The sequence below is a fragment of the Papio anubis genome, chromosome 17, assembly GCF_008728515.1.
Source record: "Papio anubis isolate 15944 chromosome 17, Panubis1.0, whole genome shotgun sequence".
Taxonomy (NCBI): Eukaryota; Metazoa; Chordata; class Mammalia; order Primates; family Cercopithecidae; genus Papio; species Papio anubis.
In genome coordinates this window covers 4,406,164-4,419,779 of record NC_044992.1, presented here as the reverse complement: position 1 = coordinate 4,419,779, position 13,616 = coordinate 4,406,164, and positions in this window count along the sequence as shown.

The following is a 13,616-nucleotide window of genomic DNA, read 5'->3' as shown; positions in this document are numbered from 1 at the left end:
CGGGAGGCTGAGGCAGAAGGATCACTTGAACCTAGGAGACAGAGGCCGTAGTGAGCCAAGATGATGCCACTGCACTCCAGCATGGGCAACAGAGCGAGACTGTCTCAAAAAAAAAAAAAAAAAAAAAAAAAGCTTGTATTACAGCTTAACTGTTTGCATTTTTTCTTAGTGGCACATAAAATAATGATGTGTAACAATTGAAGGCATTTAATTCAGTGAAATGCAGTATCAAGTATCCTCTGTGTAACATGCCTAGTTGTGGACCCAGTGGATACAGCACTAAACTTGACAGATGAGGTACCTCTTTGTAGTTTATATTATAGTTTGGGGAGACAGGCAGTAAACTAGAAATTAGAGGTTATGCTAAATTATATGAAGGAAATAGGGTGATGTGAGAGAGTGACTGGGAGGCAGCTACTCAAGATTTGCTGGTCAGGGAATCAGAACTACCCTTAGACCTGGACAGGAGGGGCTCTTACTTGGCTGTCTGCTTAGTTCAGTACTTCTCAAACCGTAACTTCATACAGATTTCCTGAAGATGGTGTTAAAAGCAGACTCTGGGCTGGGTGCGGTGGCTCATGCCTGTAATCCCAGCACTTTGGGAAGCTGAGTGGGGCGGATCACCTGAGGTCAGGAATTTGGGACTAGACTGGTCAACATGCTGAAACCCCGTCTCTACTAAAAATACAAAAATTAGCCAGGCGTGGTGGTGGGCGCCTGTCATCCCAGTTACTTGGGAGGCAGAGGCAGGAGAATCGCTTGAACCCAGGGGGCAGAGGTTGCAGTGAGCCGAGATGGCACCACCACACACTGCACTCCAGCCTAGGCAACAAGAGTGAAGCTCCATCTCAAAAAAAGAAAAAAAAAAAAAGCAGATTCTGATTTAGTAGGTCTTGGGTGAGAGGAGATACTGAGCATCGCTAACAAGCTCCCAGGCAATGCTGCCAGTGCTGTTCCCAGGGCCACACCTTGAGTACCAGGATGCAGAGGGCCCTGCATATCACAAGTACCGCAACATCCCCCCGCCATTTTTGGTTTGGAGAAAGGTTTTTGAAAATTCAGTAACCGACTGCGCAAATGGGAATTGTGGAAGAGAAATGCGTGAGTTGAAGCGGATGCGAAGCAGAGAGTCTGCAGGTGTGAGGGTGGATGAGTTTTGTCAACCACGTGAAGTCTGGGCGCAGAGCAGCTTCTGCCCCCGCTGCCCCAGCCCTGCTGCACTAACCCTTAGGCTTGCTGGGAGCGGCCCCGCTCCAGGGAAGGGTTTGGTTGCTTTAACCTCTGGATTGTGAGGACGGTCCCAGGGGAGCAGACTAAGGGTGTGAATCGGGGCTGGGGCTTGGGCATGGCTTGTTTTATACATTGAAGTAGTAAGACTTATGACATGTACACCTATATTTGAGCTGCTGTCCTGGGCCCTACAAATATTAGCAGTGGCCAGCAGAATATGATCATAATAATAATGGGTCGGGCGCAGTGGCTCACTCCTGTAATCCCAGCACTTTGGGAGGCTGAGGTGGGCGGATCACGAGGTCAGGAGTTCAAGACCAGCCTGGCCAATATGGTGAAACCCTATCTCTGCTAAAAATACACAAAAATTAGCAGGGCATGGTGGCGCACGCCTGTAGTCCCAGCTACTCGGGAGGCTGAGGCAGGAGGATCACTCGAACCCGGGAGGTGGAGGTTGCAGTGAGCTGAGATCACGCCACTGCACTCCAGCCTGAGTGACAGAGAGAGACTCTGTCTCAAAAAAAAAAAGAACATGATAATGGTTAACCTATATGCCAGACTCTATGCTAACTCCCATTTTAGATATATATGCACATACATATGCACACACAAATATACACACACACATATATATAAATTTAACTCCCATATATGTATGTGTGCATATGTGTATATATGTATATATGTGTGTGTGTGTGTAATTTTTTTTTCTTTGAGACAGGGTCTTGCTTTGTTGCCCAGCTGGAGTGCAGTAGTGCCATCAGAGAGCTATGATGGTGCTCCTACAGCCTCCACCTCTCAGACTCCCGAGTAACTGGGACCACAGGTCCACACCACCATGTGAGGCTAAATTTTATTCAAATTTTTTGTAGAGACAGAGTCTCCCTATGTTGCCCAGGCTGGTCTCAACCTCCTGGGCTCAAGCAGTCGCCCACCTCTGCCTCCCAAAGTGTTAGCATTGTAGGCGTAAGCCACCATGCCCAGTCAATTTTATTTATTAAAAAAAAAAAAAAAAAAAAAAAAAAACCGGCTGGGCACGGTGGCTCATGCCTGTAATCACAGCACTTTGGGAAGCCTAGGTGGGCAGATCACGTGAGGTCAGGAGTTTGAGACCAGCCTGACCAACATGGTGAAACCCCATCTCTACTAAAAATACAAAAAATTAGCCAGGTGTGGTGGTGTGCGCCTGTAATCTCAGCTACTCGGGAGGCTGAGGCAGGAGAATCACTTGAACCTGGGAGGCGGAGGTTGCAGTGAGCTGAGATCGTGCCATTGCACTCCAACCTGGGCAACAGAGCAAAACTCCGTCTCAAAACACCACCACCACCACGACCACCACAACCACCAACAAAACCAACCCAATTTGGTAGTGTCTGGAGAAGGGATTGTAGAGGAGAGGAGTGGAGGGAGGGAGACCAGTGGTGAGAAAGCTATCACAGTAGTTCAGGGGAGAAACGATGTAGGTGTGGACCAGGGGATATGACCACTGGGGTCACTGATGGGTTAAATATAGAGATAGTGGAGAGAAAGAAGGAAGTCAAAGATGGTTTCTAAATTGGGAGCTTGAGCAACCAAATAGATAGTGGTTTTGTTTCTTGAAGTGGGGAAGTTAAAACCATGGAAGAGGGCGGGCGCGGTGGCTCACACCTGTAATCCTAGCACTTTGAGAGGCCAAGGTGGGTGGATCACGAGGCCAGGAGATCGAGACCATCCTGACTAACACGGTGAAACCCCGTCTCCACTAAAAATACAAAAAGTAGCCAGGCGTGGTGGCGAGTGCCTGTCGTCCCAGCTACTTGGGAGGCTGAGGCAGGAGAATGGCGTGAACCTGGGAGACAGAGGTTGCAGTGTGCCGAGATCGCGCCACTGCACTCCAGCCTGGGCAACAGAACAAGACTCCGTCTCAAAAAAACATAAATAAATAAAATAAAAATTAAAAAATAAAAAACCATGGAAGTGGGCCAGGTGCAGTGGCTCACCCTGTAATCCCAACACTTTGGGAGGCCAAGGCAGGCGGATCACCTGAGGTTAGGAGTTCGAGACCAGCCTCACCAACACGGAGAAACCCCATCTCTACAAAACACAAAAAACAAAATTAGCTGGGCGTGGTGGTACATGCCTGTAATCCCAGCTACTTGGGAGGCTGGGGCAGGAGAATCGCTTGAACCCAGGAGTCGGAGGTTGCAGTGAACCGAGATCACGCCATTGCACTCTAGCCTGGGCAGCAAGAGCGAAACTCTGTCTCAAAAACAAACAAACAAAAAAACCCCAAAGAACCATTGAAGTGAAGGTTGTGAATGGAGACCCAGGAATGAGAGTGATGCTTTCCAAGGACCTGTGAATTGCCACTGAAGGTGTTTGGCAATGTGACCTGGGTAGGAGTACTTGCTACCCTACCCAGGGTAGGAGAGCCTTGCTCTCTGAGCAAGGCAAGGCCAGAGTTATCAGCTCCTGAGAACTAAGATCGATGTGAGGACCAGATGGAGTCATTAGAAGGGAAACCATCTCAGATGGTAAAGATTGTTTGAAATCAGATTTTTCCATAGAAACCCTGCAAATATAGCCCTTTGACATTTCTCTCTTCTTCCTTCTCCTAGCTCAGACTCCCGGAGAGCAGGAGACCAGAACTTGTTCGCCCTCCTCTGTATATCTGCGGTAAGCAGACACTGACATGCCAGAAAACAAGAAAAATGCATTTGGCTGTAATATTTGCAAGACCCAAGAAGATACTGGCAATAAATTTATTTCCATAGAGGAAGGGGTTGATGTTTTATGAGAGAGGGCACTCAGTCTCAAAAAAAAAAAAAAAAAAAAGAAAAAGAAAAGAAAAAAAGAAACTAAATAGTTAGAAATACCCAGGGAAACTGTCAGAAATATAATTGTAGTGGGAAACTGTAATATAATTCTCTTCTGCAAAGTAAGAAAAATATACAAAGTATGAGGGAATAGAGAATCTTAATGATAAAGTTGATTGATTAGTTAGCCTCTCTTTCAACAAATATTTACTAAATGATGTGTGCCAGGCTCCTTGCTGGATACCTGGAAGATATCAGCCATAAATACATCATCAGTGAACATCCTGAGCCTCCATCCTTTTGGAGCATGTACTCAAGTGATATTTATTTAACTTAGTATCTCATGAATGGCGAATCTACCTTTTTCAATGCCAATAAAACATTGACAAATCTTGGTCAAATATTAGGCCGTGAAGGAGATACGAAATTCCCCAATCTTGAAATTGTACTGGACACATACTCATAATGCAATAAACCAGAAATTTCTAATGTTTAAGTGACAGAAAACAACCTCTTAAAAAATCCCAAAACAGTTCTAAATAATTCTTTGATCAGTGAGAAAATTCAAATTGCAAATACAGATGATTATAAACAGACAATGAGGCGAGGCTTGGTGGCTGATGCCTGTAATCCCAGAATTTTGGGAGGCCAAGGCAGGAGGGTTGTTTGAGGCCAGGAGTTCAAGACCAGCCTGGGCAACATGGTGAGACCCCTGTCTCTCCAAAAAAAAAATTTCTTTAAATTAACCTGGCCTGGTGACATGCACCTGTAGTCCAGCTGCTCAGGAGGCTGAGGCAGGAGTATTGCTTGAGCCCAGGAGGTTGAGGCTGCAGTGAGCCAAGGTCACACTATGGGGCACAAATAACAATAGATTGTTAAGAGCGTGTTGTTGTTTTTTAAGAGACAGCATCTCACTATGTTGCCCAGGCTGATCTTGAACTCCTGGCCTCAAGGAATCCTCCTGGCATGGCCTCCCAATATGCTGGGTTTACAGGCATGAGCCACTGCGCCCAGTCATATTATTATTTTATAATGAACTAAGCTTGGTGTTAGGGGCTTCTCATACTTGTTTTATATAATCCTCACAACCAACCTAGGGTAGCACCCTGTTGCTGAGGAGGTACTCAGTAAATATTGTTGAATGAGTGGATGTGGCTCAGAGTTGAAGTAAGTTGCCTGGCCAGGTGTGGTGACTCGCACCTGTAATCCCAGCACTTTGGGAGGCGGAGATGGGGAGGATCCCTTGAGCTAAGGAGTTCAAGACCAGCCTGGGCAACATAGGGAGACCCCGTCTGTATTTTTTTTTTTAAGAGACAAATAAAGTCCGCCGTACCCGGCCATTTAAAAAAAAAAAAAAAATAAAGTGACTTGCCTAAGACTACACAGCAGAAATTAATCAAGCTGGGGCTTGCACTGAGGAGGCCTGCTTAGTTCTGTGGTTGTAACTGCCATGCAACTGGATCAATGTGGTTGTCGAAACATGCAGATAGGAAGAGCTAATGATTTAAGATGGCTTTAACCAAAACCCTTTTTTGTTTTGAGACGGAGTTTCTCTCTTGTTGCCCAGGCTGGAGTGCAATGGTGTGATCTCGGCTCACTGCAGGCTCTGCCTCCCCGGTTCAAGTGATTCTCCTGCCTCAGTCTCCTGAGTAGCTGAGATTACAGGCATCCACCACCATGCCTGGCTAATTTTGTATTTTTAATAGAGATGGGGTTTCTGCATGTTGGTCAGGCTGGTCTCGAACTCCTGACCTCAGGAGATCCGCCCGCCTCGGCCTCCCAAAGTGCTAGGATTACAGGCATGAGCCACCTCGTCCGGCCACCAAAACCATTTTTTCTGAGGCTTTTTGCTTACTTGCTTGTTACTTCTTTCTCTCTTCCCTCTCTCCTTTTCTTTCTTTCACACCAGAAAGATGGATATGGAGTACTCACTTTTTACCAGGTGTTGTTCCACATTCTGGGAATTCAGGTGGGAGAGGTAGGCAATAAACAAGTAAACCAGCAGGGCACAGTGGCTCACGCCTGGAATCCCAGCACTTTGGGAGGCCGAGGCAGGTGCATCACCTTAGCTCAGGAGTTCAAGACCAGCCTGGACAACATGGTGAAACCTCGTCTCTACTAAAAATACAAAAATTAGCCAGGCACAGTGACATGTGCCTTAGTCTCAGCTGTTCGACCTTGTCTCAAAAAAACAAAACAAACAAAAAAACTGAGGGAGGGGAGATGTGACAAGAAGAAGAAGGTGATGGACAGTGGAAATGTGGAATGGTACATGGACTACAGAGCCTGAGAGGTGAAGGATTGTCAGAGTGAGGGTACCAGAAAAGGGGATGAAAAGGTGGATACTGGTGGGACGTCTGTCCTCAGGAGGTTGGAATGGGCTGTTACTGATCACCACAGGGTCCAGGGTTTGACTGTGGGACTGCGTGGCTGAGGTGGGGTGGAGGAAAAAGTTGTACCAAAGTGCAGAGGACAAGGAACTGAGTGGGGGTGGCGGTGTTGGTTGGATTGCCTAGGTGGATGTCTGAGTCCACACAAATAGAAACGTGATTAATGGTGGAGAGGTAAATTTAAGCCAAATGCTTAAGCCTTTGATGAAGCTGGTAGATGTTGGAAGATGATTGCAACAAGGAGGGTCAATGGATGGTACAATCTGTTGGCATGTGCTTTAAAGATGCTTTGGCACAGAAAGACAAATATCACACTGGTGTGGTGGCTCACGCCTGTAATCCCAGCACTTTGGCAGGTTGAGGCAGGTGGATCATTTGAGGTCAGGAGTTTGAGACCAGCCTGACCAGCATGGTGAAACCCCGTCTCAACTAAAATATGAAAATTAGCTGCATGTGGTGGCAGGCACCTGCAGTCTCAGCTACTCGAGAGACTGAGGGAGGAGAATTCTTGAACCCAGGAGGTGGTGGTTGCAGTGAGCCGAAATCAGCCACTGCACTCCAGCCTGGGCAACAGAGTGAGACTCCCTCTAAAAAAAATAAATTAAAATTAAAAAAAAAAAAGACCAGGTGTGGTGGCTCACGCCTGTAATCCCAGCACTTTGGGAGGCCGAGGCGAGTGGATCACGAGGTCAGGAGATTGAGACCATCCTGGCTAACACGGTGAAACCCCGTCTCTATTAAAAATACAAAAAAATTAGCCGGGTGTGGTGGCGGGCGCCTGTAGTCCCAGCTACTCAGAGAGGCTAAGGCAGGAGAATGGTATGAACCCGGGAGGCAGAGCTTGCAGTGAGCCGAGATCGCACCACTGCACTCCAGCCTGGGCGACTGAGTGAGACTCCGTCTCAAAAAAAAAAAAAAAAAAAGAAAAAGACAAACATCACATGTTCTCACTTGTTTGTGGGATCTAAAAATCAAAACAATTGAACCCACGGAGACGGAGTAGAATGATGGTTACCAGAGGCTGGGAAGGGTAGTGTGTGTGGGGGGTGGGGATTGGGGGCAGGGAGGAGAGGAGGGTTGTGGGGGCGGTAGGGATGGTTAGTGAGTACAAAAAATAGTTTGAATAAGGTCTAGTATTTGATAGCACAACAGGGTGACTGTAGTCAATAATCATTTAATTGTATATTTAAAAATAACAAAAAGAGCATAATTGGATTGTTTGTAGCACAGAGGATAAATGCTTAAGGGGGTGGATATGGCATCTTTTATGATGTGATTATTACACATTACATTCTTGTATCGAAACATCTCTTGTACCCCATAAATATATATACCTACTATGTACCCAGCAAACTTAAAAATAAAAACATTTAAAACAACAGATGCCTTTGCTTTGTTCTGGAGAGAGGAGAAATGTTTTGGAGGGGGCAGCTGCCTCCCCTGCAGGTATGTGGAGGCTGGGAGACAAAGGAAATAGCTGCCTCCTTGGAGCGTTGCAAGGGAGCAATGTCTTTGGGGAAAGAGCCAGGTTCCTGTAAGAGCAAGAAGGCAAACAAACCCGAGAGAAGAGCTTGATGATTGGGGGATTTTGTTTTGCAAACATACTTTAGGCTTCCAAGGCTGCAATGAAAGGATGTGAGGCAGGGTAGGGAGGAGAAAGGAGAGTGAACCCAAATGGAGATGAACGGAGTCCTTTGGGGTAAGTCCGGGTGACGATGCCTGCCCTGGCCGCTGTGGGCTTCTGGGGTGCCTGCAACCAACAGGGAGGTAAGGCATGACGTTCTCTTTGCGGAAGGTGGGAAATAGTTGTAGTTGCGTCCATGGCTTGGGATTGACCTCTTATTTTGCAATAATAATAACAAAACAACTTAAACCATTTTTATTTATTTTTATTTATTTATTTTTTGAGATAGAGTCTGGCTCTGTCACCCACTCTGCAGCACAGGGGTGCGAGCTCGGCTCGCTGCAAGCTCTGCCTCCCAGGTTCACACCATTCTCCTGCCTCACTCTCCTGAGTAGCTGGGACTACAGGTGCCCCTCATCTCGCCTGGCTAATTTTTTCTATTTTTAGTAGAGACGGGATTTCACCATGTTGGCCAGGATGGTCTCGATCTCCTGACCTTGTGATCCACCCGCTTCAGCCTCCCAAACTGCTGGAATTACAGGCATGAGCCACCACGCCCGGCCTATACCATTTATTAAATACTTACCATGCTGAGAACTCTTCTAAGAATTTGCATTTATTAATTGCCTTTGTCCTCACAAGTTCTGTGGAATAAGTACAGTTAATACCCCATTTTACAGGTAAGGAGACAGACATGGAGAGGTTGAGTCACTTATCCAGTGTATGAAGTTAAGTTGGGAGCCTTGATTTAAACTCAGGTGATGTGGACCCCTAAGCCTCAAATTTTATCTTTTTTTTTTTTTTGAGATGGAGTTTCACTCTGTCGCCCAGGCTGGAATGCAGTGACAGGATCTCGGCTCACTGAAATCTCCACCTCCCAGGTTCAAGTGATTCTCCTGCCTCATCAGCCTCCTGAGTAGCTGGGATTACAGGCATGTGCCACCATGTCCAGCTAATTTTTGTATTTTTAGTAGAGACAGGGTTTCACCATATGGGTCACGCTGGTCTCGAACTCCTGACCTCAGAGATCCACCCGCCTTGGCCTCCCAAAGTGCTGGGATTGCAGGCGTAAGCCTCCGTGCCCGGCAAACTTTATCATGTTCGATTCCATCTCCCATTGTAGTGGTGAAGTGGGCAGTAGAGATCTTACCTGAAGCTCTTGGCGCCCTGTGGGTCTCCCTTAAGTTCCTTAATATATTTCAAAGAAAACTTGACAGAATGTTTCTGATTCTTTGCATGGCCAATCATCAATACCTGCTATAAGAGAGAATGGTTCCAGCTGGGCGAGGAGGCTGGTGCCTACAATCACAGCACATTGGGAGGCTGAGGCAGGAGGACTGCTTGAGGCCAGGAGTTTGAGACCAGCCTGAGCAACATAGCAAAATCCCTGTCTCTACTAAAAATACAAAAAATTAGCCAGGTGTGGTGTTGTGCACCTGTAGTCCCAGCTACTCGGGAGGCTGAGATGGAGAATCACCTGAGTCCGGGAGGTTGGGGCTGCAGTGAGCCGGGACCACATCACTGCACTGCAGCCTGGGCAACAGCGTGAGACCCTGTCTCAAAGAGAGAGAGAGGCCAAGCGCAGTGGCTCACGCCCATAATCCTGCTTTGGGAGGCCGAGGCAAGCAGATCCCCTGAGGTCAGCAGTTCAAGACCAGCCTGGACAACATGGTGAAACCCCATCTCTACTAAAAATATGAAAATTAGCCTGGTGCGGTGGTGTGTGCCTGTAGTCCCAGTTACTTGGGAGGCTGAGGCACGAGAATCTCTTGAACCTGGGAGGTGGAGGTTGCAATGAGCTGAGATCCCACCACTGTACTCCAGCCTCGATGACAGACCAAGAGTATGTCTCAAAAGGAAAAAAAAAAAAAAAAAGAGAGAGAGAGAGAGAGAGAGACAGAGACAGGCTTCTGGGAAGGAAGGGCTTCCATAGCAAACATTTCTTAACTATCCCAGGAAATTGCCTCATTTTCCCAGAAGTGGTATGGCGAAGGGATTAAAAGTGCATATTCTAGAGCCAGATTGCCTGTATTTGTTCACAGCCTACTTGTTACATTATCTTCACCTCCCTGTGCCTCAGTTTTCTCATCTGTAAAATGGGGGGTAATATAATAACATCTGACTTAAGTTTGTTGTGTGATGAATAGACTGATAAATGCCAAGTGATTAGAACACGGTCTGGCACAGAGTAAGCGCTATATGAATGTTTGCTACTTGTAATTTCCATGTCAGACCAGTAAAGTTTGGATCTCAGAAGAGTTTCTCCAGACTTTAATTCTAAATCTGCTCATGACCACTCAGTTAGTAACCAGATGAGTCCAGGTTCAAACCAGGTTTGTTTAAATTCATAGTTCATGGTTCACCTGTCAGCAATTGATTGAACAACTAGACAAAAACCAGTAAGGAGACGGAAGAACTCAACAACATCATAAACAGGATGCAGTAAATACTTATAGATCATTCCACGCAATGACCGGAGAATACCTATTCAAGTACTCATGCAACAGATACCAAGAGAGTGCATATATCCCGGGCCATCAAACCAACCCCAATATATTTTAAAAAATTGAAATTGGCCAGGCACAGTGTCTCACGCCTTAATCTCAGCACTTTCGGAGGCCAAGGAGGGTGGATCCCCTGGGGTCAGGAGTTCGAGACCAGCCTGGGCAACACGGTGAAACCCTATCTGTATTAAAAATACAAAATTAGCCGGGTGTGGTGACGCATGCCTGTAATCCCAGCTACAATGGAGGCTGAGGCAGGAGAATCGCTTGAACCTGAGAGGCGGAGGTTGCAGTGAGCTGAGATTGCACCATTGCACTCCAGCCTAGGCAACAAAAGCGAAACTCTGTCTCAAAAAAAAAAAAAAGAAAAGAAAAAAATAAAAAGAAAAAAAAATATTGAAATCATACAGAGCCACAATTTGGGGTTCCTTGGGATTCTCAATGCCTCTCAAAACCACACTGTGTCCCCTGAGAAATGGGGGATCCCCCTCCCCGTGTGACACTGATTCCGGGGATTCAGGTGCTGTGCTGTGGTGTTTGTGCCCTGCTGACCTTCCAGAGGCTCTATACAGCGACTCCTCCTTCAGCCTCTGCCTGTGGTTCCTCTTGTAGGGCTCAGACATCAGTCCATGAGGCGGGGTTGAGACTAGCTTCCCAAACAGATCCATGCTGCCCTTCCCATCCCACCACACTTCTTTTTTTTTTTTTTTTTTTTTGAGATGGAGTCTTGCTCTGTTGCCCAGGCTGGAGTGCAGTGGTGCAATCTCGGCTCACTGCAACCTCTGCCTCCCAGGTTCACGCCATTCTCTGCCTCAGCTTCCCGAGTAGCCGGCATTACAGGCATCTGCTACCACGCCCAGATAATTTTTGTATTTTTAGTGGAGACAGGGTTTCACCATGTTGGCCAAGCTGATCTTGAACTCCTGACCTCGAGATCCACCCACCTCAGCCTCACAAAGTGCTGGGATTACAGGCGTGAGCCACCGCGCCTGGTGGCTCTTCTCTTCTTTACCTGTCTAACTCCTGCGTGTCCTTCAGGTCACTGGTTGGATGTCATTTCCTCCTGGTAGCCTTTGCTGACAGCTGTGAGGCTGTCTTAAGTGCCTCTGATATACCCCTAAGAGTCTGTAACTCATTATTGTACCAATGTACCGTTATTTTCTGGTTACTTCTCTGTTTATTCCAGGCTTCCCTCTAAGCCAGACACTTTCAGATTTCTTTTTTTTTTAAGTAGAGATGAAGTCTCAATATGTTGCCCAGGCTAGTCTTGAACTCCTGACCTCAAGTGATCCTACAACCTCAGCCTCCCAAAGTGCTGGATTTACAGGCCACTGCACCCAGCCTTTCAGATGTTTTGAACATGGTCCACAGTAAGAAATACATTTTACATCAGAATGCAGCACATACACGTATAAGCATATATTGTATGTATAAGTAAAGCAAATGTTTCACAAAAGTTATTAATTGTACATGTGATACATATTTTTATCTATTCTATTTCATTAAAAAGAGATGCTGCTTGAGGCTCACTAAATTGACTTCATGACCCACACAACATTGTATAAACCTGCATTTTGGAAATCTTGTCCTGGGCTAGGGGTTGGCAGACTTTCTGCAAAGGGCCTGTTCATAAATATTTCAGACTTTGTAGGTCATGTAGTGTTTCTGCTGCAACTGCAGCACTCAAACCCTGCCATTTGCATCCTGAAAGTAACCACAGACAGTACATAAAGAGATGGCTGTGGCTCTGCTTCAATATAAATTTATAGACACTGCAATTCGAATTTGGAATAATTTTCTCATGAAATCTTTTTTTTTTTTTTTTTTTTTTTGAGACGGAGTCTCGCTCTGTTGCCCAGGCTGGAGTGCAGTGGTGCAATCTCGGCTCACTGCAAGCTCCGCCTCCCGGGTTCACGCCATTCTCTCGCCTCAGCCTCCTGAGTAGCTGGGACTACAGGCGCCTGCCACCGCGCCCGGCTAATTTTTTATTTTTGTATTTTTACTAGAGACGGGGTTTCGCCATGTTAGCCAGGATGGTCTCGATCTACTGACCTCATGATCCGCCCACCTTGGCCTCCCAAAGTGCTGGAATTACAGGCATCAGCCACCGCGCCCGGCCGTGAAATCTTCTTATTAGCTTACGAGCCATGCAAAAACAAAAGGTGGGCTACATTTTGTTTACTGTATCCTGGAAGTAAATGCTGGAAGCCGTAGTTTACTGATCCCTGCCCTAAACTGTAAGCTTTATGGAGGCAGAGACCATATATGTCTTTTTCCCTCATTGCATCACTAAGGTTCGGCACAAAGCCTTGTGCATTCAATCAATAGTTGGTAAGTGAATTATTAAAGAGCAATTTGTATATTAAGCATTTTTATTACAAAAGTACTTGTGTTCGTGGAAGAAAAATGAGCAGTCCAGTGAAACAAAATGAATAAACAAATCCTTAATAACCCCACCGCTGGGAGATAACCACATCCTTTCCTATTGTTGTGTAATAGATGTCAGGAATTACGAAAAGATTATTTTTTGGCCAAGAGAGTGGTGAAAAGTTCTATTTTTCATCAGTCCACCAGAGACCCAGACTTCCCCTTTCCGGCTGTAGGAGGTGAAGCTGAGAGAAAAGATGAGGAGGGAGGGTGGAAAGTATGGGGGAAAAGCAATCTGATAAGCAGTTAATGAGCTCCTACTGTATGCTGCCATATGCCTGGCCAGGCTAGACCCTGGGGGATAGAGGTAGCACCCATCCCCTCTGGGTTGACAGTTGAAAGGGTAGACAAGAAATTGTAAGTGTGATAAAGGTCATGAAAGGGGATATGCAAGGTGCTATAAGGGCTTAATAGGGAGAGGGGTGTCTAACCTCATATGGGGTCAGGAAATTCTTCCTTTCTTAAGGAAGTGACATTTAGGCTGCCACCTAGGCTAAGAATTAGTTGAGCAAGAACATGGGAAGTTCTGGCCAGGAGCAGTGGCTCATACCTGTAATCCCAGCACTTTGGGAGGCCGAGGCAGGCAGATCATCTGAGGTCAAGAGTTCGAGACCTGCCTGGCCAAGATGGTGAAACCCCATATATA